We start from the raw sequence: 22228 nt of genomic DNA, 5'->3' as shown, positions 1-22228 counted from the left end.
TGGGTTCTAACGGAATGCCTAAACTCGCCTCCCCTGAGGGTTTTCCTAATGTCTCTGTGCCAGGGAATGCTAGGGGATTTGCAGGAAGTCCCAGAGGCAGAGGCTGCTCCCCAAGGTCATGGAAGGTATTTCTCGGACTTCCACGTGCAGGGAACACCTGTGACTGAAGAGAGCTGCGTGGAGTTGTCTCTCGAGCTCCCCCACGCACTGACAATTGTTTCGGAATCCTGAGCGTGGGGAGGTTCCACCAACGGTCGTCAGCGTGTGGGTTCTAACGGAATGCCTAAGCTCGTCTCCCCTGAGGGTTTTCCTAATGTCTCTGTGCCAGGGAATGCTAGGGGTGTTTGCAGGAAATCCCAGGGTCAGAGGCTGCCTCCCCAAGGTCAAGGAAGGAATTTCTCGGACTTCCCCGAAGAGGGAACACCTGTGACTGAAGAGAGCTGCGTGGAGTTGTCTCTCGAGCTCCCCCACGCACTGACAATGGTTCAGGAATCCTGAGCGTGGGGAGGTTCCACCAACGGTCGGCAGCGCGTGGGTTCTAACGGAAAGCCCAAGCTCATCTCCCCTGAGGGTTTTCCTAATGTCTCTGCGCCAGGGAATGCTATGGGGGTTTGCAGAAAGTCCCAGGGTCAGAGGCTGCCTCCCCAAGGTCAGGGAAGTAATTTCTCGGACTTCCCCGAACAGGGAACACCTGTGACTGAAAAGAGCTGCGTGGAGTTGTCTCTCGAGCTCCCCCACGCACTGACAATGTTTGCGGAATCCTGAGCGTGGGTAGGTTCCACCAACGGGCGGCAGCGCGTGGGTTCTAACGGAATGCCTAAACTCGCCTCCCCTGAGGGTTTTCCTAATGTCTCTGTGCCAGGGAATGCTAGGGGATTTGCAGGAAGTCCCAGAGGCAGAGGCTGCTCCCCAAGGTCATGGAAGGTATTTCTCGGACTTCCACGTGCAGGGAACACCTGTGACTGAAGAGAGCTGCGTGGAGTTGTCTCTCGAGCTCCCCCACGCACTGACAATTGTTTCGGAATCCTGAGCGTGGGGAGGTTCCACCAACGGTCGTCAGCGTGTGGGTTCTAACGGAATGCCTAAGCTCGTCTCCCCTGAGGGTTTTCCAAATGTCTCTGTGCCAGGAAATGCTAGGGGGGTTTGCAGGAATTCCCAGGGACAGAGGCTGCCTCCCCAAGATCAGGGAAGTTATTTCTCGGACTTCCCCGACGAGGGAACACCTGTGACTGAAGAGAGCTGCGTGGAGTTGTCTCTCGAGCTCCCCCACGCACTGACAATGTTTGCGGAATCCTGAGCGTGGGTAGGTTCCACCAACGGGCGGCAGCGCGTGGGTTCTAACGGAATGCCTAAACTCGCCTCCCCTGAGGGTTTTCCTAATGTCTCTGTGCCAGGGAATGCTAGGGGATTTGCAGGAAGTCCCAGAGGCAGAGGCTGCTCCCCAAGGTCATGGAAGGTATTTCTCGGACTTCCACGTGCAGGGAACACCTGTGACTGAAGAGAGCTGCGTGGAGTTGTCTCTCGAGCTCCCCCACGCACTGACAATTGTTTCGGAATCCTGAGCGTGGGGAGGTTCCACCAACGGTCGTCAGCGTGTGGGTTCTAACGGAATGCCTAAGCTCGTCTCCCCTGAGGGTTTTCCTAATGTCTCTGTGCCAGGGAATGCTAGGGGTGTTTGCAGGAAATCCCAGGGTCAGAGGCTGCCTCCCCAAGGTCAAGGAAGGAATTTCTCGGACTTCCCCGAAGAGGGAACACCTGTGACTGAAGAGAGCTGCGTGGAGTTGTCTCTCGAGCTCCCCCACGCACTGACAATGGTTCAGGAATCCTGAGCGTGGGGAGGTTCCACCAAAGGTCGGCAGCCGTGGGTTCTAACGGAATGCCTAAGCTCGTCTCCCCTGAGGGTTTTCCTAATGTCTCTGTGCCAGGGAATGCTAGGGGTGTTTGCAGGAAGTCCCATGGACAGAGGCTGCCTCCACAAGCTCAGGGATGGTATTTCTTGGACTTCCCCGAACAGGGAACACCTGTGACTGAAGACAGCTGCAAGGAGTTGTCTCTCGTGTTCCCCCACACACACACAATGGTTCCGGAATCCTGAGCGTGGGGAGGTTCCACCAACGGTCGGCAGCGCGTGGGTTCTAACGGAATGCCTAAGCTCGTCTCCCCTGAGGGTTTTTCTAATGTCTCTGTGCCAGGGAATGCTAGGGGATTTTGCAGGGAGTCCCAGTGACAGAGGAAGACTCCCCAAGGTCAGGGAATGTATTTCTCAGACTTCTCCGAGCAGGGAACACCTGTGACTTAAGAGAGCTGCGTGGAGTTGTCTCTCGAGTTCCCCACGCACTGACAATGTTTCCGGAATCCTGAGCGTGGGGAGGTTCCACCAACGGTCGGCAGCACGTGGGTTCAAACGGAATGCCTAAACTCGTCTCCCCTGAGGGTTTTCCTAATGTCTCTGTGCTAGGGAATTCTAGGGGGGATTGCAGGAATTCCCAGGGACAGAGGCTGCCTCCCCAAAATCAGGGAAGTTATTTCTCGAACTTCCCCGTACAGGGAACACCTGTGACTGAAGAGAGCTGCGTGGAGTTGTCTCTCGAGCTCCCCCACGCAATGACAATGGTTCCGGAATCCTGAGCGTGGGGAGGTTCCACCAAATGTCGGCAGCGCGTGGGTTCTAACGGAATGCCTAAGCTCGTCTCCCCTGAGGGTTTTCCTAATGTCTCTGTGCCAGGGAATGCTAGGGGGGTTTGCAGGAATTCCCAGTGACAGATGATGCCTCCCAAAGATCAGTTAAAGTATTTCTCGCACTTCCCTGAATAGGGAACACATGTGACTGAAGAGAGCTGCGTGGAGTTGTCTCTCGAGATCCCCGACGCACGGACAATGGTTCCGGAATTCTGAGCGTGGGAAGGTTCCACCAACGGTCGGCAGCGCGTGTGTTCTAACGGAATGCCTAAGCTCGTCTCCCCTGAGGGTTTTCCTAATGTCTCTGTGCCAGGGAATGCTATGGGGGTTTGCTGGAAGCCTCAGTGGCAGAGGCTGCCTCCTCAAGTTCAGGGAAGTTATTTCTCGGACTTCCCCGAACAGGGAAAACCTGTGACTGAAGAGAGATGCGTAGAGTTTTCTCTCGAGCTCCCCCACGCACTGACAATGGTTCCGGAATCCTGAGCGTGGGGAGGTTCCACCAACGGTTGGCAGCGCGTGGGTTCTCACCGAATGCCTAAGCTCGTCTCCCCTGAGGGTTTTCCTAATGTCTCTGTGCCAGGGAATGCTAGGGGGTTTGCAGGAAATCCCAGTGACAGAGGCTGCCTCCCCAAGCTCAGGGAAGGTATGTCTCGGACTTCCCCGAACAGGGAACACCTGTGACTGAAGAGAGCTGCGTGGAGTTGTCTCTCGAGCTCCACCACGCACTGACAATGGTTGCGGAATCCTGAGCGTGGGGAGGTTCCACCAATGGGCGGCAGCGCGTGGGTTCTAATGGAATGCCTTATCTTGTCTCCCCTGAGTGTTTTCCTAATGTCTCTGTGCCAGGGAATGCTAGGGGGGTTTGCAGGAAGTCCCAGTGACAGAGGCTGCCTCCCCAAGTTCAGGGAAGATTTTTCTCGGACTTCCCCGAAGAGGGAACACCTGTGACTAAAGAGAGCTGCGTGGAGTTGTCTCTAGAGCTCCCCACACACTGACAATTTTTCCGGAATCCTGAGCGTGTGGAGGTTCCACCCACGGTCGGCAGCGGGTGGGTTCTAACGGAATGCCTTAGCTCGTCTCCCCTGAGGGTTTTCCTAATGTCTCTTTGCCAGGGAATGCTAGGGGGGTTTGCAGGAAGTCCCAGGGACAGAGGCTGACTCCCCAAGGTCAGTGAAGGTATTTCTCAGACTTCCCCGTACAGGGAACACCTGTGACTGAAGAGAGCTGCGTGGAGTTGTCTCTCGAGCTCCCCCACGCACTGACAATGGTTCCGGAATCCTGAGCGTGGGGAGGTTCCACCAACGGTCGGCAGCACGTGGGTTCTAACGGAATGCCTAAGCTCGTCTCCCCTGAGGGTTTTCCTAATGTCTCTGTGCCAGGGAAAGTTAGGGGGGTTTGCAGGAAGTCCCAGGGACAGAGGCTGCCTCCCCAAGGTCAGGGAAGGTATTTCTCGGACTTCCCCGAACAGGGAACACCTGTGACTGAAGAGAGCTGCGTGGAGTTGTCTCTCGAGCTCCCCCACGCACTGACAATGGTTACGGAATCCTGAGCGTGGGGAGGTTGCACCAAAGGTCGGCAGCGCGTGGGTTCTAACGGAATGCCTAAGCTCATCTCCCCTGAGGGTTTTCCTAATGTCTCTGTGCCAGGGAATGCTAGGGGGTTTTGCAGGAAGTTCCAGGGACAGAGACTGCCTCAACAAGTTCAGGGAAGGTATTTCTCGGACTTCCCCGAACAGGGAACACCTGTGACTGAAGAGAGCTGTGTGGAGTTGTCTCTCGAGCTCCCCCACGCACTGACAACGTTTCCGGAATCCTGAGCGTGGGGAGGTTCCACCAAGGGTCGGCAGCGCGTGGGTTCTTACGGAAAGCCTAAGCTCAACTCCCCTGAGGATTTTCCTAATGTCTCTGTGCCAGGGAATGCTAGGGGGGTTTGCAGGAAATCCCAGGGTCAGAGGCTGCCTCCCCAAGGTCAGGGAAGGTATTTCTCGGACTTCTCTGAACAGGGAACACCTGTGACTGAAGAGAGCTGCGTGGAGTTGTCTCTCGAGCTCCCCCACGCACTGACAATATTTCCGGAATCCTGAGCGTGGCGAGGTTCCACCAACGGTCGGCAGCGTGTGGGTTCTAACGGAATGCCTAAGCTCGTCTTCCCTGAGGATTTTCCTAATGTCTCTGTGCCAGGGAATGCTATGGGGGTTTGCAGGAAGTCCCAGTGACAGAGGCTGCCTCCCCAAGTTCAGGGCAGGTATTTCTCGGACTTCCCCGAACAGGGAACACCTGTGAATGAAGAGAGCTGCGTGGAGATGTCCCTCGAGCTCCCACACGCACTGACAATGGTTCCGGAATCCTGAGCGTGGGGAGGTTCCACCAACGGTCGGCAGCGCGTGAGTTCTAACGGAATTCTTAAGCTCGTCTCCCCTGAGGGTTTTCCTAATGTCTCTGTGCCAGGGAATGCTGGGGGGGTTTGCAGGAAGTCCCAGGGACCGAGGCTGCCTCCCCAAGATCAGGGAAGGTATTTCTCGGACTTCCCCGAACAGGGAACACCTGTGACTGAAGAGAGCTGCGTGGAGATGTCTCTCGAGCTCCCCCACGCACTTCACAACGGTTCCGGAATCCTGAGCGTGGGGAGGTTCCACCAACGGTCGGCAGCGCGTGGGTTCTAACGGAATGCCTAAGCTCATCTCCCCTTAGGGTTTTCCTAATGTCTCTGTTCCAGGGAATGCTAGGGATGTTTGCAGGAAGTCCCAGGGACAGAGGCTGCATTCCCTAGGTCAGGGAAGTTACTTCTCGGGCTTTTCCGAACAGGGAACACCTGTGTCTGAAGAGAGCTGCGTGGAGTTGTCTCTCGAGCTCCCCCACGCACTTCACAACGGTTCCGGAATCCTGAGCGTGGGGAGGTTCCACCAACGGTCGGCAGCGCGTGGGTTCTAACGCAATGCCTATGCTCATCTACCCTGAGGATTTTGATAATGTCTCTGTGGCAGGGAATGCTAGGGGGGTTTGCAGGAAGTTCCAGGGACACAGGCTGCCTCCCCAAGCTCAGGGAAGGTATTTCTCGGACTTCCCCGAACAGGGAACACCTGTGACTGAACAGAGCTGCGTGGAGTTTTCTCTCGAGCTCCCCCACGCACTGACAACGTTTCCGGAATCCTGAGCGTGGGGAGGTTCCACCAACGGTCGGCAGCGCGTGGGTTCTAACGGAAAGCCTAAGCTCATCTCCCCTGAGGGTTTTCCTAATGTCTCTGTGCCAGGGAATGCTAGGGGGGTTTGCAGGAAGTCCCAGGGAGAGAGGCTGCGTTCCCAAGGTCAGGGAAGGTATTTCTCGGACTTCCCCGAACAGGGAACACCTGTGACTGAAGAGAGCTGCGTGGAGTTGTCTCTCGAGCTCCCCCACGCACTGACAATGGTTCCGCAATCCTGAGCGTGGGGAGGTTCTACCAACGGTCAAAGCTCGTGGGTTCTAATGGAATGCCTAAACTCGTCTCCCCTGAAGGTTTTCCTAATATCTCTGTGCCACGGAATGCTAGGGGGGTTTGCAGGAAGTCCCAGGGACAGAGGCTGCCTCCCCAAAGTCAGGGACGCTATTTCTCGGACTTCCACGTACAGGGAACACCTGTGACTGAAGAGAGCTTCGTGGAGTTGTCTCTCGATCTCCCCCACGCACTGACAATGGTTCCGGAATCCTGAGCGTGGGGAGGTTCCACCAACGGTCGGCAGCGTGTGGGTTCTAACGGAATGCCTAAGCTCGTCTTCCCTGAGGGTTTTCCTAATGTCTCTGTGCCAGGGAATGCTATGGGGTTTTGCAGGAAGTCCCAGTGACAGAGGCTGCCTCCCCAAGTTCAGGGCAGATATTTCTCGGACTTCCCCGAACAGGGAACACCTGTGAATGAAGAGAGCTGCGTGGAGATGTCTCTCGAGCTCCCACACGCACTGACAATGGTTCCGGAATCCTGAGCGTGGGGAGGTTCCACCAACGGTCGGCAGCGCGTGAGTTCTAACGGAATCCTTAATCTCGTCTCCCCTGAGGGTTTTCCTAATGTCTCTGTGCCAGGGAATGCTTGGGGTTTTGCAGGAAGTCCCAGGGACAGAGGCTGCCTCCCCAAGGTCAGGGAAGGTATTTCTCGGACTTCCCCGAACAGGGAACACCTGTGACTGAAGAGAGCTGCGTGGAGTTGTCTCTCGAGCTCCCCCACGCACTGACAATTGTTCCGGAATCCTGAGCGTGGGGAGGTTCCACCAACGGTCGGCAGCGCGTGGGTTCTAACGGAATGCCTAAGCTCGTCTCCCCTGAGGGTTTTCCTAATGTCTCTGTGCCAGGGATTGCTAGGGGGGTTTGCAGGAAGTCCCAGGGACCGAGGCTGCCTCCCCAAGCTCAGGGAAGGTATTTCTCGGACTTCCCCGAACAGGGAACACCTGTGACTGAGGAGAGCGGCGTGGAGTTGTCTCTCGAGCTCCCCCACGCACTGACAATGGTTCCGGAATCCTGAGCTTGGGGAGGTTCTACCAACGGTCGGCTGCGCGTGTGTTCTAACGGAATGCCTAAGCTCGTCTCCCCTGAGGGTTTTCCTAATGTCTCTGTGCCAGGGATGCTAGGGGCGTTTGCAGGAAGTCCCAGGGACAGAGGCTGCCTCCCCAAAGTCAGGGAAGATTTTTCTCGGACTTCCCCGAACAGGGAACACCTGTGACTGAAGAGAGCTGCGTGGAGTTGTCTCTCGAGCTCCCCCACGCACTGACAATATTTCCGGAATCCTGAGCGTGGGGAGGTTCCACCAACGGTCGGGAGCGCGTGGGTACTAACGGAATGACTAAGCTCATCTCCCCTTAGGGTTTTCCTAATGCCTGTTCCAAGGAATGCTAGGGGGGTTTGCAGGAAGTCCCAGGGACAGAGGCTGTGTTCCCAAGGTCCGGGAAGGTACTTCTCGGACTTCCCCGAACAGGGAACACCTGTGTCTAAAGAGAGCTGCGTGGAGTTGTCTCTCGAGCTCCCCCACGCATTGACAATGGTTCCGGAATCCTGAGCGTGGGGAGGTTCCACCAACGGTCGGCAGCGTGTGGGTTCTACCTGAATGCCTAATCTCGTCTCCCCTGAGGGTTTTCCTAATGTCTCTGTGTCAGGAAATGCTAGGGGGGTTTGCAGGAAGTCCCAGGGTCAGAGGCTGCCTCCCCAAGTTCAGGGCAGGTATTTCTCGGACTTCCCCGAACAGGGAACACCTGTGACTGAAGAGAGCGGCGTGGAGTTGTCTCTCGAGCTCCCCCACGCACTGACAATGGTTCCGGAATCCTGAGCGTGGGGAGGTTCCACCAACGGTCGGCAGCGCGTGGGTTCTAACGGAATGCCTAAGCTCGTCTCCCCTGAGGGTTTTCCTAATGTCTCTGTGCCAGGGAATGGTTGGGGTTTTGCAGGAAGTCCCAGGGACAGAGGCTGCTGACCCAAGGTCAGGGAAGGTATTTCTCGGACTTCCCCGAACAGGGAACACCTGTGACTGAAGAGAGCTGCGTGAAGTTGTCTCTAGAACTCCCCCACGCACTGACAATTGTTCCGGAATCCTGAGCGTGGGGAGGTTGCACCAACGGTCGGCAGCGCGTGGGTTGTAACGGAATGCCTTAGCCCGTCTCCCCTGAGGGTTTTCCTAATGTCTCTGTGCCAGGGAATGCAAGGGAGGATTGCAGGAAGTCACAGGGACAGAGGCTCCCTCCCCAAGTTCAGAGACGGTTTTTCTCGGAATTCCCCGAACAGGGAACACCTGTGACTGAAGAGAGCTGCGTGGAGTTGTCTCTCGAGCTCCCCCACGCACTGACAATGTTTCCGGAATCCTGAGCGTGGGGAGGTTCCACCAACGGTCGGCAGCGCGTGGGTTCTAACGGAAAGCCTAAGCTCGTCTATCCTGAGGGTTTCACTAATGTCTCTGTGCCAGGGAATGCTAGGGGGGTTTGCAGGAATTCCCAGGGAGAGAGGCTGCGTTCCCAAGGTCAGGGAAGGTATTTCTCGGACTTCCCCGAACAGGGAACACCTGTGACTGAAGAGAGCTGCGTGGAGTTGTCTCTCGAGCTCCCCCACGCACTGACAATGGTTCTGCAATCCTGAGCGTGGGGAGGTTCTACCAACGGTCGGCTGCTCGTGGGTTCTAATGGAATGCCTAAACTCGTCTCCCCTGAGGGTTTTCCTAATATCTCTGTGCCAGGGAATGCTAGGGGCGTTTGCAGGAAGTCCCAGGGACAGAGGCTGCCTCCCCAAGGTCAGGGACGCTATTTCTCGGACTTCCACGTACAGGGAACACCTGTGACTGAAGAGAGCTTCGTGGAGTTTTCTCTCGAGCTCCCCCACGCACTGACAATGTTTCCGGAATCCTGAGCGTGGGGAGGTTCCACCAACGGTCGGCAGCGTGTGGGTTCTAACGGAATGCCTAAGCTCGTCTTCCCTGAGGGTTTTCCTAATGTCTCTGTGCCAGGGAATGCTATGGGGGTTTGCAGGAAGTCCCAGTGACAGAGGCTGCCTCCCCAAGTTCAGGGCAGATATTTCTCGGACTTCCCCGAACAGGGAACACCTGTGACTGAAGAGAGCTGCGTGGAGTTGTCTCTCGAGCTCCCCCACGCACTGACAATGGTTCCGGAATCCTAAGCGTGGGGAGGTTCCACCAACGGTCGGCAGCGCGTGAGTTCTAACGGAATGCTTAAGCTCGTCTCCCCTGAGGGTTTTCCTAATGTCTCTGTGCCATGGAATGGTAGGTGGGTTTGCAGCCATTCCTAGGGACAGAGGCTGCCTCCCCAAGTTCAGGGAAGGTATTTCTCGGACTTCCTCGAACAGGGAACACCTGTGACTGAAGAGAGCTGCGTGGAGTTGTCTCTAGAGCTCCCCCACGCACTGACAATTGTTCCGGAATCCTGAGCGTGGGGAAGTTCCACCAACGGTCGGCAGCGCGTGGGTTCTAACGGAATGCCTAAGCTCATCTCCCCTTAGGGTTTTCCTAATGTCTCTGTTCCAAGGAATGCTAGGGGGGTTTGCAGGAAGTCCCAGGGACAGAGGCTGTGTTCCCAAGGTCAGGGAAGGTACTTCTCGGACTTCCCCGAACATGGAACACCTGTGTCTAAAGAGAGCTGCGTGGAGTTGTCTCTCGAGCTCCCCCACGCATTGACAATGGTTCCGGAATCCTGAGCGTGGGGAGGTTCCACCAACGGTCGGCAGCGTGTGGGTTCTAACTGAATGCCTAAGCTCGTCTCCCCTGAGGGTTTTCCTAATGTCTCTGTGTCAGGGAATGCTAGGGGGGTTTGCAGGAAGTCCCAGGGACAGAGGCTGCCTCCCCAAGTTCAGGGCAGGTATTTCTCGGACTTCCCCGAACAGGGAACACCTGTGACTGAAGAGAGCGGCGTGGAGTTGTCTCTCGAGCTCCCCCACGCACTGACAATGGTTCCGGAATCCTGAGCGTGGTGAGGTTCCACCAACGGTCGGCAGCGCGTGGGTTCTAACGGAAAGCCTAAGCTCGTCTCCCCTGAGGGTTTTCCTAATGTCTCTGTGTCAGGAAATGCTAGGGGGGTTTGCAGGAAGTCCCAGGGACAGAGGCTGCCTCCCCAAGTTCAGGGCAGGTATTTCTCGGACTTCCCCGAACAGGGAACACCTGTGACTGAAGAGAGCGGCGTGGAGTTGTCTCTCGAGCTCCCCCACGCACTGACAATGGTTCCGGAATCCTGAGCGTGGGGAGGTTCCACCAACGGTCGGCAGCGCGTGGGTTCTAACGGAATGCCTAACCTCGTCTCCCCTGAGGGTTTTCCTAATGTCTCTGTGCCAGGGAATGGTTGGGGTTTTGCAGGAAGTCCCAGGGACAGAGGCTGCTGACCCAAGGTCAGGGAAGGTATTTCTCGGACTTCCCCGAACAGGGAACACCTGTGACTGAAGAGAGCTGCGTGAAGTTGTCTCTAGAACTCCCCCACGCACTGACAATTGTTCCGGAATCCTGAGCGTGGGGAGGTTGCACCAACGGTCGGCAGCGCGTGGGTTGTAACGGAATGCCTTAGCCCGTCTCCCCTGAGGGTTTTCCTAATGTCTCTGTGCCAGGGAATGCAAGGGAGGATTGCAGGAAGTCACAGGGACAGAGGCTCCCTCCCCAAGTTCAGAGACGGTTTTTCTCGGACTTCCCCGAACAGGGAACACCTGTGACTGAAGAGAGCTGCGTGGAGTTGTCTCTCGAGCTCCCCCACGCACTGACAATGTTTCCGGAATCCTGAGCGTGGGGAGATTCCACCAACGGTCGGCAGCGCGTGGGTTCTAACGGAAAGCCTAAGCTCGTCTCCCCTGAGGGTTTCACTAATGTCTCTGTGCCAGGGAATGCTAGGGGGGTTTGCAGGAATTCCCAGGGAGAGAGGCTGCGTTCCCAAGGTCAGGGAAGGTATTTCTCGGACTTCCCCGAACAGGGAACACCTGTGACTGAAGAGAGCTGCGTGGAGTTGTCTCGAGCTCCCCCACGCACTGACAATGGTTCTGCAATCCTGAGCTTGGGGAGGTTCTACCAACGGTCGGCTGCTCGTGGGTTCTAATGGAATGCCTAAACTCGTCTCCCCTGAGGGTTTTCCTAATATCTCTGTGCCAGGGAATGCTAGGGGGGTTTGCAGGAAGTCCCAGGGACAGAGGCTGCTTCCCCAAGGTCAGGGACGCTATTTCTCGGACTTCCACGTACAGGGAACACCTGTGACTGAAGAGAGCTTCGTGGAGTTTTCTCTCGAGCTCCCCCACGCACTGACAATATTTCCGGAATCCTGAGCGTGGGGAGGTTCCACCAACGGTCGGCAGCGTGTGGGTTCTAACGGAATGCCTAAGCTCGTCTTCCCTGAGGGTTTTCCTAATGTCTCTGTGCCAGGGAATGCTATGGGGGTTTGCAGGAAGTCCCAGTGACAGAGGCTGCCTCCCCAAGGTCAGGGAAGTTATTTCTCGGACTTCCAGGAAGAGGGAACACCTGTGACTGAAGAGAGCTGCGTGGAGTTGTCACCTGACCTCCCCCACTCTCTGACAATGGTTCCGGAATCCTGAGCGTGGGGAGGTTCCACCAACGGTCGACAAAGCGTGGGTTCGAACGGAATGCCTAAGCTCATCTCCCCTGAGGGTTTTCCTAATTTCTCTGTGCCAGGGAATGCTATGGGATTTTGCAGGAAGTCCCAGAGGCAGAGGCTGCCTCCCCAAGGTCAGGGAATGTATTTCTCGGACTTCCCCGAGCAGGGAACACCTGTGACTGAAGAGAGCTGCGTGGATTTGTCTCTCGAACTCCCACGCACTGACAATGTTTCCGGAATCCTGAGCATGTGGAGGTTGCACCAACGGTCGGCAGCGCGTGGGTTTTATCGGAATGCCTAAGCTCGTCTCCCCAGAATGTTTTCCTAATGTCTCTGTGCCAGGGAATGCTAGGGGGGTTTGCAGGAAGTCCCAGTGACAGAGGCTGCCTCCCCAAGGTCAGGGAAGTTATTTCTCGGACTTCCCCGAACAGGGAACACCTGTGACTGAAGAGAGCTACGTGGAGTTGTCACTTCAACTCCCCCACGCACTGACAATGTTTCCGGAATCCTGAGCGTGGGGAGGTTCCACCAACGCTCGGTAGCGCGTGGGTTCTAACGGGATGCCTAAGCTCGTCTCCCCTGAGAGTTTTCCTAATGTCTCTGTGCCAGGGAATGCTAGGGGGGTTTGCAGGAAGTCCCAGGGACAGAGGCTGACTCCCCAAGGTCAGGGAAGGTATTTCTTGGACTTCCCCGAACAGGGAACACCTGTGACTGAAGAGAGCTGCGTGGAGTTGTCTCTCGAGCTCCCCCACACACTGACAACGGTTCCGGAATCCTGAGAGTGGGGAGGTTCCACCAACGGTCGTCAGCGCGTGGGTTCTAACGGAATGCCTAAGCTCGTCTCCCCTGAGGGTTTTCCTAATATCTCTGTGCCAGGGAATGCTAGGGGGATTTGCAGGAAGTCCCAGTGACAGAGGCCGCCTCCCCAAGTTCAGGGAAGGTGTTTCTCGGACTTCCAAGAACAGGGAACACCTGTGACTGAAGAGAGCTGTGTGGAGTTGTCTCTCGAGCTCCCCCACGCACTGACAATGGTTCCGGAATCCTGAGAGTGGGGAGGTTCCACCACGGTCGGCAGCGCGTTGGTTCTAACGGAATGCCTAAGCTCGTCTCCCCTGAGGGTTTTCCTAATGTCTCTGTGCCAGGGAATGCTAGGGGGGTTTGCAGGAAGCCCTAGTGACATAGGCTGATTCCCCAAGGTCAGGGAAGTTATTTCTCGGATTTCCCCGAACAGGGAACACCTGTGACTGAAGAGAGCTGCGTGGAGTTGTCTCTCGAGCTCCCCACGCACTGACAATCATTCCGGAATCCTGATCGTGTGGAGGTTGCAGCAACGGTCGGCAGCACGTGGGTTCTAACGGAATGCCTAAGCTCGTCTCCCCTGAGTGTTTTCCTAATGTCTCTGTGCCAGGGAATGCTAGGGTTTTGCAGGAAATCCCAGTGACAGAGGCTGCCTCCAAAAGGTCACGGAAGGTATTTCTCGGACTTCCCCGGACAGGGAACACCTGTGACTGAAGAGAGCTGCGTGGAGTTGTCTCTCGAGCTCCCCCACGCACTGACAATGGTTTCGGAATCCTGAGCGTTGGGAGGTTTCACCAACGGTCGGCAGCGAGTGGGTTCTAACGGAATGCCTAAGCTCGTCTCCCCTAAGGGTTTTCCTAATGTCTCTGTGCCAGGGAATGCTAGGGGGGTTTGCAGGAGTCCCTAGTGACAGAGGCTGCCTCCCCAAGGTCAGGGAAGTTATTTCTCGGACTTCCCCGAAGAGGGAACACCTGTGACTGAAGAGAGCTGCGAGGAGTTGTCACCTGACCTCCCCCACGCTCTGACAATGGTTCCGGAATCCTGAGCGTGGGGAGGTTCCACCAACGGTCGACAAAGCGTGGGTTCTAACGGAATGCCTAAGCTCATCTCCCCTGAGTGTTTTCCTAATGTCTCAGTGCCAGGGAATGCTAGGGGTGTTTGCAGGAAGTCCCAGGGACAGAGGCTGCCTCCACAAGCTCAGGGAAGATATTTCTTGGACTTCCCCGAACAGGGAACACCTGTGACTGAAGAGAGCTGCAAGGAGTTGTCTCTCGTGTTCCCCCACACACACACAATGGTTCCGGAATCCTGAGCGTCGGGAGGTTCCACCAACGGGCGGCAGCGCGTGGGTTCTAACGGAATGCCTAAGCTCGCCTCCCCTGAGGGTTTTCCTAATGTCTCTGTGCCAGGGAATGCTAGGTGGTTTGCAGGAAGTCCCAGAGGCAGAGGCTGCTCCCCAAGGTCATGGAAGGTATTTCTCGGACTTCCACGTGCAGGGAACACCTGTGACTGAAGAGAGCTGTGTGGAGTTGTCTCTCGAGCTCCCCCACGCACTGACAATGGTTCCGGAATCCTGAGCGTGGGGAGGTTCCACCAACGGTCGGCAGCGCGTGGGTTCGAACGGAATGCCTAAGCTCGTCTCCCCTGAGGGTTTTCCTAATGTCTCTGTGCCAGTGAATGCTAGGGGGGTTTGCAGGAAGTCCCAGGGACAGAGGCTGCCTCCACAAGCTCAGGGAAGCTATTTCTTGGACTTCCCCGAACAGGGAACACCTGTGACTGAAGAGAGCTGCAAGGAGTTGTCTCTCGTGTTCCCCCACACACACACAATGGTTCCGGAATCCTGAGCGTGGGGAGGTTCCACCAACGGTCGGCAGCGCGTGGGTTCTAACGGAATGCCTAAGCTCGTCTCCCGTGAGTGTTTTTCTAATGTCTCTGTGCCAGGGAATGCTAGGGGATTTTGCAGGGAGTCCCAGTGAAAGAGGAAGACTCCCCAAGGTCAGGGAATGTATTTCTCAGACTTCCCCGAGCAGGGAACACCTGTGACTGAAGAGAGCTGCGTGGAGTTGTCTCTCGAGCTCCCCCACACACTGACAATGGTTCCGGAATCCTGAGCGTGGGGAGGTTCCACCAACGGTCGGCAGCGCGTGGGTTCTAACGGAATGCCTAAGCTCGTATCCCCTGAGGGTTTTCCTAATGTCTCTGTGCCAGGGAATGCTAGGGGTGTTTGCAGGAAGTCCCAGGGACAGAGGCTGCCTCCACAAGCTCAGGGAAGGTATTTCTTGGACTTCCCCGAACAGGGAACACCTGTGACTGAAGAGAGCTGCGCGGAGTTGTCTCTCGAGCTCCCCACGCACCTACAATGTTTCCGGAATCCTGAGAGTGGGGAGGTTCCACCAACGGTCGGCAGCGCGTGGGTTCTAACGGAATGCCTAAGCTCGCCTCCCCTGAGGGTTTTCCTAATGTCTCTGTGCCAGGGAATGCTAGGTGGTTTGCAGGAAGTCCCAGAGGCAGAGGCTGCTCCCCAAGGTAATGGAAGGTATTTCTCGGACTTCCACGTGCAGGGAACACCTGTGAATGAAGAGAGCTGCGTGGAGTTGTCTCTCGAGCTCCCCCACACACTGACAATGGTTCCGGAATCCTGAGCGTGGGGAGGTTCCACCAACGGTCGGCAGCGCGTGGGTTCTAACGGAATGCCTAAGCTCGTCTCCCCTGAGGGTTTTCCTAATGTCTCTGTGCCAGGGAATGCTAGGTGTGATTGCAGGAAGTCCCAGGGACAGAGGCTGCCTCCACAAGCTCAGGGAAGGTATTTCTTGGACTTCCCCGAGCACGGAACACCTGTGACTGAAGAGAGCTGTGTGGAGTTGTCTCTCGAGCTCCCCCACGCACTGACAATGGTTCCGGAATCCTGAGCGTGGGGATTTTCCACCTACGGTCGGCAGCGCGTGGGTTCGAATGGAATGCCTAAGCTCGTCTCCCCTGAGGGTTTTCCTAATGTCTCTCTGCCAGGGAATGCTAGGGGTGTTTGCAGGAAGTCCCAGGGACAGAGGCTGCCTCCACAAGCTCAGGGAAGGTATTTCTTGGACTTCCCCGAACAGGGAACACCTGTGACTGAAGAGAGCTGCAAGGAGTTGTCTCTCGTGTTCCCCCACACACACACAATGGTTCCGGAATCCTGAGCGTGGGGAGGTTCCACCAACGGTCGGCAGCGCGTGGGTTCTAACGGAATGCCTAAGCTCGTCTCCCGTGAGTGTTTTTCTAATGTCTCTGTGCCAGGGAATGCTAGGGGATTTTGCAGGGAGTCCCAGTGAAAGAGGAAGACTCCCCAAGGTCAGGGAATGTATTTCTCAGACTTCCCCGAGCAGGGAACACCTGTGACTGAAGAGAGCTGCGTGGAGTTGTCTCTCGAGCTCCCCCACGCACTGACAATGGTTCCGGAATCCTGAGCGTGGGGAGGTTCCACCAACGGTCGGCACCGCGTGGGTTCTAACGAAATGCCTAAGTTCGTCTCCCCTGAGTGTTTTCCTAATGTCTCTGTGCCAGGGAATGCTAGGGGGGTTTGCAGGAAGTCCCAGAGGCAGAGGCTGCCTTCCCAAGATCAGGGAAGTTATTTCTCGGACTTCCCCGAACAGGGAACTCCTGTGACTGAAGACAGGTGCGTGGAGTTGTCTCTCGAGCTCCCCACGCACTGACAATCGTTCCGGAATCCTGAGCGTGGGGAGGTTCCACCAAAGGTCGGCAGTGCGTTGGTTCTAACGGAATGCCTAAGCTCGTCTCCCCTGAGGGTTTTCCTAATGTCTCTGTGCCAGGGAATGCTAGGGGGGGTTGCAGGAAGTCCCAGTGACAGAGGCTGCCTCCCCAAGGTCAGGGAAGTTACTTCTCGGACTTCCACGGACAGGGAACATCTGTGACTGAAGAGAACTGCGCGGAGTTGTCTCTCGAGCTCCCCCACGCACCTACATGTTTCCGGAATCCTGAGAGTGGGGAGGTTCCACCAACGGTCGGCAGCGCGTGGGTTCTAACGGAATGCCTAAGCTCCTCTCCCCTGAGGGTTTTCCTAATGTCTCTGTGCCAGGGAATGCTAGGGGGGTTTGCAGGAACTCCCAGAGGCAGAGGCTGCCTCCCCAAGATCAGGGAAGTTATTTCTCGGACTTCCCCGAACAGGGAACTCCTGTGACTGAAGAGAACTGCGCGGAGTTGTCTCTCGAGCTCCCCCACGCACCTACAATGTTTCCGGAATCCTGAGAGTGGGGAGGTTCCACCAACGGTCGGCAGCGCGTGGGTTCTAACGGAATGCCTATTCTCGTCTCCCCTGAGGGTTTTCCTAATGTCTCCGTGCCAGGCAATGCTAGGGGTGTTTACAGGAATCCCAGGGACAGAGGCTGCCTCCCCAAGTTCAGGGAAGGTATTTCTCGGACTTCCCCGAACAGGGAACACCTGTGACTGAAGAGAGCTGCGTGGAGTTGTCTCTCGAGCTCCCCCACGCACTGACAATTGTTCCGGAATCCTGAGCGTGGGGAGGTTCCACCAACGGTCGGCAGCGCGTGGGTTCTAACGGAGTGCCAAAGCTCGCCTCTCCTGAGGGTTTTCCTAATGTCTCTGTGCCAGGGAATGCTAGGGGATTTGCAGGAAGTCCCAGAGGCAGAGGCTGCTCCTCAAGGTCTTGGAAGGTATTTCTCGGACTTCCCCAAGCAGGGAACACCTGTGACTGAAGAGAGCTGCGTGGAGTTGTCTCTCGAGCTCCCCCACGCACTGACAATTGTTCCGGAATGCTGAGCGTGGGGAGGTTCCACCAACGGTCGTCAGCGTGTGGGTTCGAACGGAATGCCTAAGCTCGTCTCCCCTGAGGGTTTTCCTAATGTCTCTGTGCCAGGGAATGCTAGGGGGGTTTTCAGGAATTCCCAGGGCCAGAGGCTGCCTCCCCAAGATCAGGGAAGTTATTTCTCGGACTTCCCCGACGATGGAACACCTGTGACTGAAGAGAGCTGCGTGGAGTTATCTTTCGAGCTCCCCCACGCACTGACAATGGTTCCGGAATCCTGAGCGTGGGGAGGTTCCACCAACGGTCGGCAGCGTGTGGGTTCTAACGGAATGCCTAAGCTCGTCTCCCCTGAGGGTTTTCCTAATGTCTCTGTGCCAGGGAATGCTAGGGGTGTTTGCAGGAAATCCCAGGGTCAGAGGCTGCCTTCCCAAAGTCAAGGAAGGAATTTCTCGGACTTCCCCGAAGAGGGAACCCCTGTGACTGAAGAGAGCTGCGTGGAGTTGTCTCTCGAGCTCCCCCACGCACTGACAATGATTCCGGAATCCTGAGCGTGGGGAGGTTCCACCAACGGTCGGCAGCGCGTGGGTTCTAACGGAAAGCCCAAGCTCATCTCCCCTGAGGGTTTTCCTAATGTCTCTGCGCCAGGGAATGCTATGGGGGTTTGCAGAAAGTCCCAGGGTCAGAGGCTGCCTCCCCAAGGTCAGGGAAGTAATTTCTCGGACTTCCCCGAACAGGGAACACCTGTGACTGAAAAGAGCTGCGTGGAGTTGTCTCTCGAGCTCCCCCACGCACTGACAATGTTTGCGGAATCCTGAGCGTGGGTAGGTTCCACCAACGGGCGGCAGCGCGTGGGTTCTAACGGAATGCCTAAACTCGCCTCCCCTGAGGGTTTTCCTAATGTCTCTGTGCCAGGGAATGCTAGGGGATTTGCAGGAAGTCCCAGAGGCAGAGGCTGCTCCCCAAGGTCATGGAAGGTATTTCTCGGACTTCCACGTGCAGGGAACACCTGTGACTGAAGAGAGCTGCGTGGAGTTGTCTCTCGAGCTCCCCCACGCACTGACAATTGTTTCGGAATCCTGAGCGTGGGGAGGTTCCACCAACGGTCGTCAGCGTGTGGGTTCTTACGGAATGCCTAAGCTCGTCTCCCCTGAGGGTTTTCCAAATGTCTCTGTGCCAGGAAATGCTAGGGGGGTTTGCAGGAATTCCCAGGGACAGAGGCTGCCTCCCCAAGATCAGGGAAGTTATTTCTCGGACTTCCCCGACGAGGGAACACCTGTGACTGAAGAGAGCTGCGTGGAGTTGTCTCTCGAGCTCCCCCACGCACTGACAATGTTTGCGGAATCCTGAGCGTGGGTAGGTTCCACCAACGGGCGGCAGCGCGTGGGTTCTAACGGAATGCCTAAACTCGCCTCCCCTGAGGGTTTTCCTAATGTCTCTGTGCCAGGGAATGCTAGGGGATTTGCAGGAAGTCCCAGAGGCAGAGGCTGCTCCCCAAGGTCATGGAAGGTATTTCTCGGACTTCCACGTGCAGGGAACACCTGTGACTGAAGAGAGCTGCGTGGAGTTGTCTCTCGAGCTCCCCCACGCACTGACAATTGTTTCGGAATCCTGAGCGTGGGGAGGTTCCACCAACGGTCGTCAGCGTGTGGGTTCTAACGGAATGCCTAAGCTCGTCTCCCCTGAGGGTTTTCCTAATGTCTCTGTGCCAGGGAATGCTAGGGGTGTTTGCAGGAAATCCCAGGGTCAGAGGCTGCCTCCCCAAGGTCAAGGAAGGAATTTCTCGGACTTCCCCGAAGAGGGAACACCTGTGACTGAAGAGAGCTGCGTGGAGTTGTCTCTCGAGCTCCCCCACGCAATGACAATGGTTCAGGAATCCTGAGCGTGGGGAGGTTCCACCAAAGGTCGGCAGCCGTGGGTTCTAACGGAATGCCTAAGCTCGTCTCCCCTGAGGGTTTTCCTAATGTCTCTGTGCCAGGGAATGCTAGGGGTGTTTGCAGGAAGTCCCATGGACAGAGGCTGCCTCCACAAGCTCAGGGAAGGTATTTCTTGGACTTCCCCGAACAGGGAACACCTGTGACTGAAGACAGCTGCAAGGAGTTGTCTCTCGTGTTCCCCCACACACACACAATGGTTCCGGAATCCTGAGCGTGGGGAGGTTCCACCAACGGTCGGCAGCGCGTGGGTTCTAACGGAATGCCTAAGCTCGTCTCCCCTGAGGGTTTTTCTAATGTCTCTGTGCCAGGGAATGCTAGGGGATTTTGCAGGGAGTCCCAGTGACAGAGGAAGACTCCCCAAGGTCAGGGAATGTATTTCTCAGACTTCTCCGAGCAGGGAACACCTGTGACTTAAGAGAGCTGCGTGGAGTTGTCTCTCGAGTTCCCCACGCACTGACAATGTTTCCGGAATCCTGAGCGTGGGGAGGTTCCACCAACGGTCGGCAGCACGTGGGTTCAAACGGAATGCCTAAACTCGTCTCCCCTGAGGGTTTTCCTAATGTCTCTGTGCTAGGGAATTCTAGGGGGGATTGCAGGAATTCCCAGGGACAGAGGCTGCCTCCCCAAAATCAGGGAAGTTATTTCTCGAACTTCCCCGTACAGGGAACACCTGTGACTGAAGAGAGCTGCGTGGAGTTGTCTCTCGAGCTCCCCCACGCAATGACAATGGTTCCGGAATCCTGAGCGTGGGGAGGTTCCACCAAATGTCGGCAGCGCGTGGGTTCTAACGGAATGCCTAAGCTCGTCTCCCCTGAGGGTTTTCCTAATGTCTCTGTGCCAGGGAATGCTAGGGGGGTTTGCAGGAATTCCCAGTGACAGATGATGCCTCCCAAAGATCAGTTAAAGTATTTCTCGCACTTCCCTGAATAGGGAACACATGTGACTGAAGAGAGCTGCGTGGAGTTGTCTCTCGAGATCCCCGACGCACGGACAATGGTTCCGGAATTCTGAGCGTGGGAAGGTTCCACCAACGGTCGGCAGCGCGTGTGTTCTAACGGAATGCCTAAGCTCGTCTCCCCTGAGGGTTTTCCTAATGTCTCTGTGCCAGGGAATGCTATGGGGGATTGCTGGAAGCCTCAGTGGCAGAGGCTGCCTCCTCAAGTTCAGGGAAGTTATTTCTCGGACTTCCCCGAACAGGGAACACCTGTGACTGAAGAGAGATGCGTAGAGTTTCTCTCGAGCTCCCCCACGCACTGACAATGGTTCCGGAATCCTGAGCGTGGGGAGGTTCCACCCACGGTCGGCAGCGGGTGGGTTCTAACGGAATGCCTTAGCTCGTCTCCCCTGAGGGTTTTCCTAATGTCTCTTTGCCAGGGAATGCTAGGGGGGTTTGCAGGAAGTCCCAGGGACAGAGGCTGACTCCCCAAGGTCAGTGAAGGTATTTCTCAGACTTCCCCGTACAGGGAACACCTGTGACTGAAGAGAGCTGCGTGGAGTTGTCTCTCGAGCTCCCCCACGCACTGACAATGGTTCCGGAATCCTGAGCGTGGGGAGGTTCCACCAACGGTCGGCAGCACGTGGGTTCTAACGGAATGCCTTAGCTCGTCTCCCCTGAGGGTTTTCCTAATGTCTCTGTGCCAGGGAAAGTTAGGGGGGTTTGCAGGAAGTCCCAGGGACAGAGGCTGCCTCCCCAAGGTCAGGGAAGGTATTTCTCGGACTTCCCCGAACAGGGAACACCTGTGACTGAAGAGAGCTGCGTGGAGTTGTCTCTCGAGCTCCCCCACGCACTGACAATGGTTACGGAATCCTGAGCGTGGGGAGGTTGCACCAAAGGTCGGCAGCGCGTGGGTTCTAACGGAATGCCTAAGCTCATCTCCCCTGAGGGTTTTCCTAATGTCTCTGTGCCAGGGAATGCTAGGGGGTTTTGCAGGAAGTTCCAGGGACAGAGACTGCCTCAACAAGTTCAGGGAAGGTATTTCTCGGACTTCCCCGAACAGGGAACACCTGTGACTGAAGAGAGCTGTGTGGAGTTGTCTCTCGAGCTCCCCCACGCACTGACAACGTTTCCAGAATCCTGAGCGTGGGGAGGTTCCACCAAGGGTCGGCAGCGCGTGGGTTCTTACGGAAAGCCTAAGCTCAACTCCCCTGAGGATTTTCCTAATGTCTCTGTGCCAGGGAATGCTAGGGGGGTTTGCAGGAAATCCCAGGGTCAGAGGCTGCCTCCCCAAGGTCAGGGAAGGTATTTCTCGGACTTCTCTGAACAGGGAACACCTGTGACTGAAGAGAGCTGCGTGGAGTTGTCTCTCGAGCTCCCCCACGCACTGACAATATTTCCGGAATCCTGAGCGTGGCGAGGTTCCACCAACGGTCGGCAGCGTGTGGGTTCTAACGGAATGCCTAAGCTCGTCTTCCCTGAGGGTTTTCCTAATGTCTCTGTGCCAGGGAATGCTATGGGGGTTTGCAGGAAGTCCCAGTGACAGAGGCTGCCTCCCCAAGTTCAGGGCAGGTATTTCTCGGACTTCCCCGAACAGGGAACACCTGTGAATGAAGAGAGCTGCGTGGAGATGTCCCTCGAGCTCCCACACGCACTGACAATGGTTCCGGAATCCTGAGCGTGGGGAGGTTCCACCAACGGTCGGCAGCGCGTGAGTTCTAACGGAATTCTTAAGCTCGTCTCCCCTGAGGGTTTTCCTAATGTCTCTGTGCCAGGGAATGCTGGGGGGGTTTGCAGGAAGTCCCAGGGACCGAGGCTGCCTCCCCAAGATCAGGGAAGGTATTTCTCGGACTTCCCCGAACAGGGAACACCTGTGACTGAAGAGAGCTGCGTGGAGATGTCTCTCGAGCTCCCCCACGCACTTCACAACGGTTCCGGAATCCTGAGCGTGGGGAGGTTCCACCAACGGTCGGCAGCGCGTGGGTTCTAACGGAATGCCTAAGCTCATCTCCCCTTAGGGTTTTCTTAATGTCTCTGTTCCAGGGAATGCTAGGGATGTTTGCAGGAAGTCCCAGGGACAGAGGCT

The sequence above is a fragment of the Vicugna pacos genome, unplaced genomic scaffold (assembly GCF_048564905.1).
Source record: "Vicugna pacos unplaced genomic scaffold, VicPac4 SAC-SAT, whole genome shotgun sequence".
NCBI classification, from domain to species: domain Eukaryota; kingdom Metazoa; phylum Chordata; class Mammalia; order Artiodactyla; family Camelidae; genus Vicugna; species Vicugna pacos.
Note: the sequence above shows the minus strand (reverse complement) of the source record.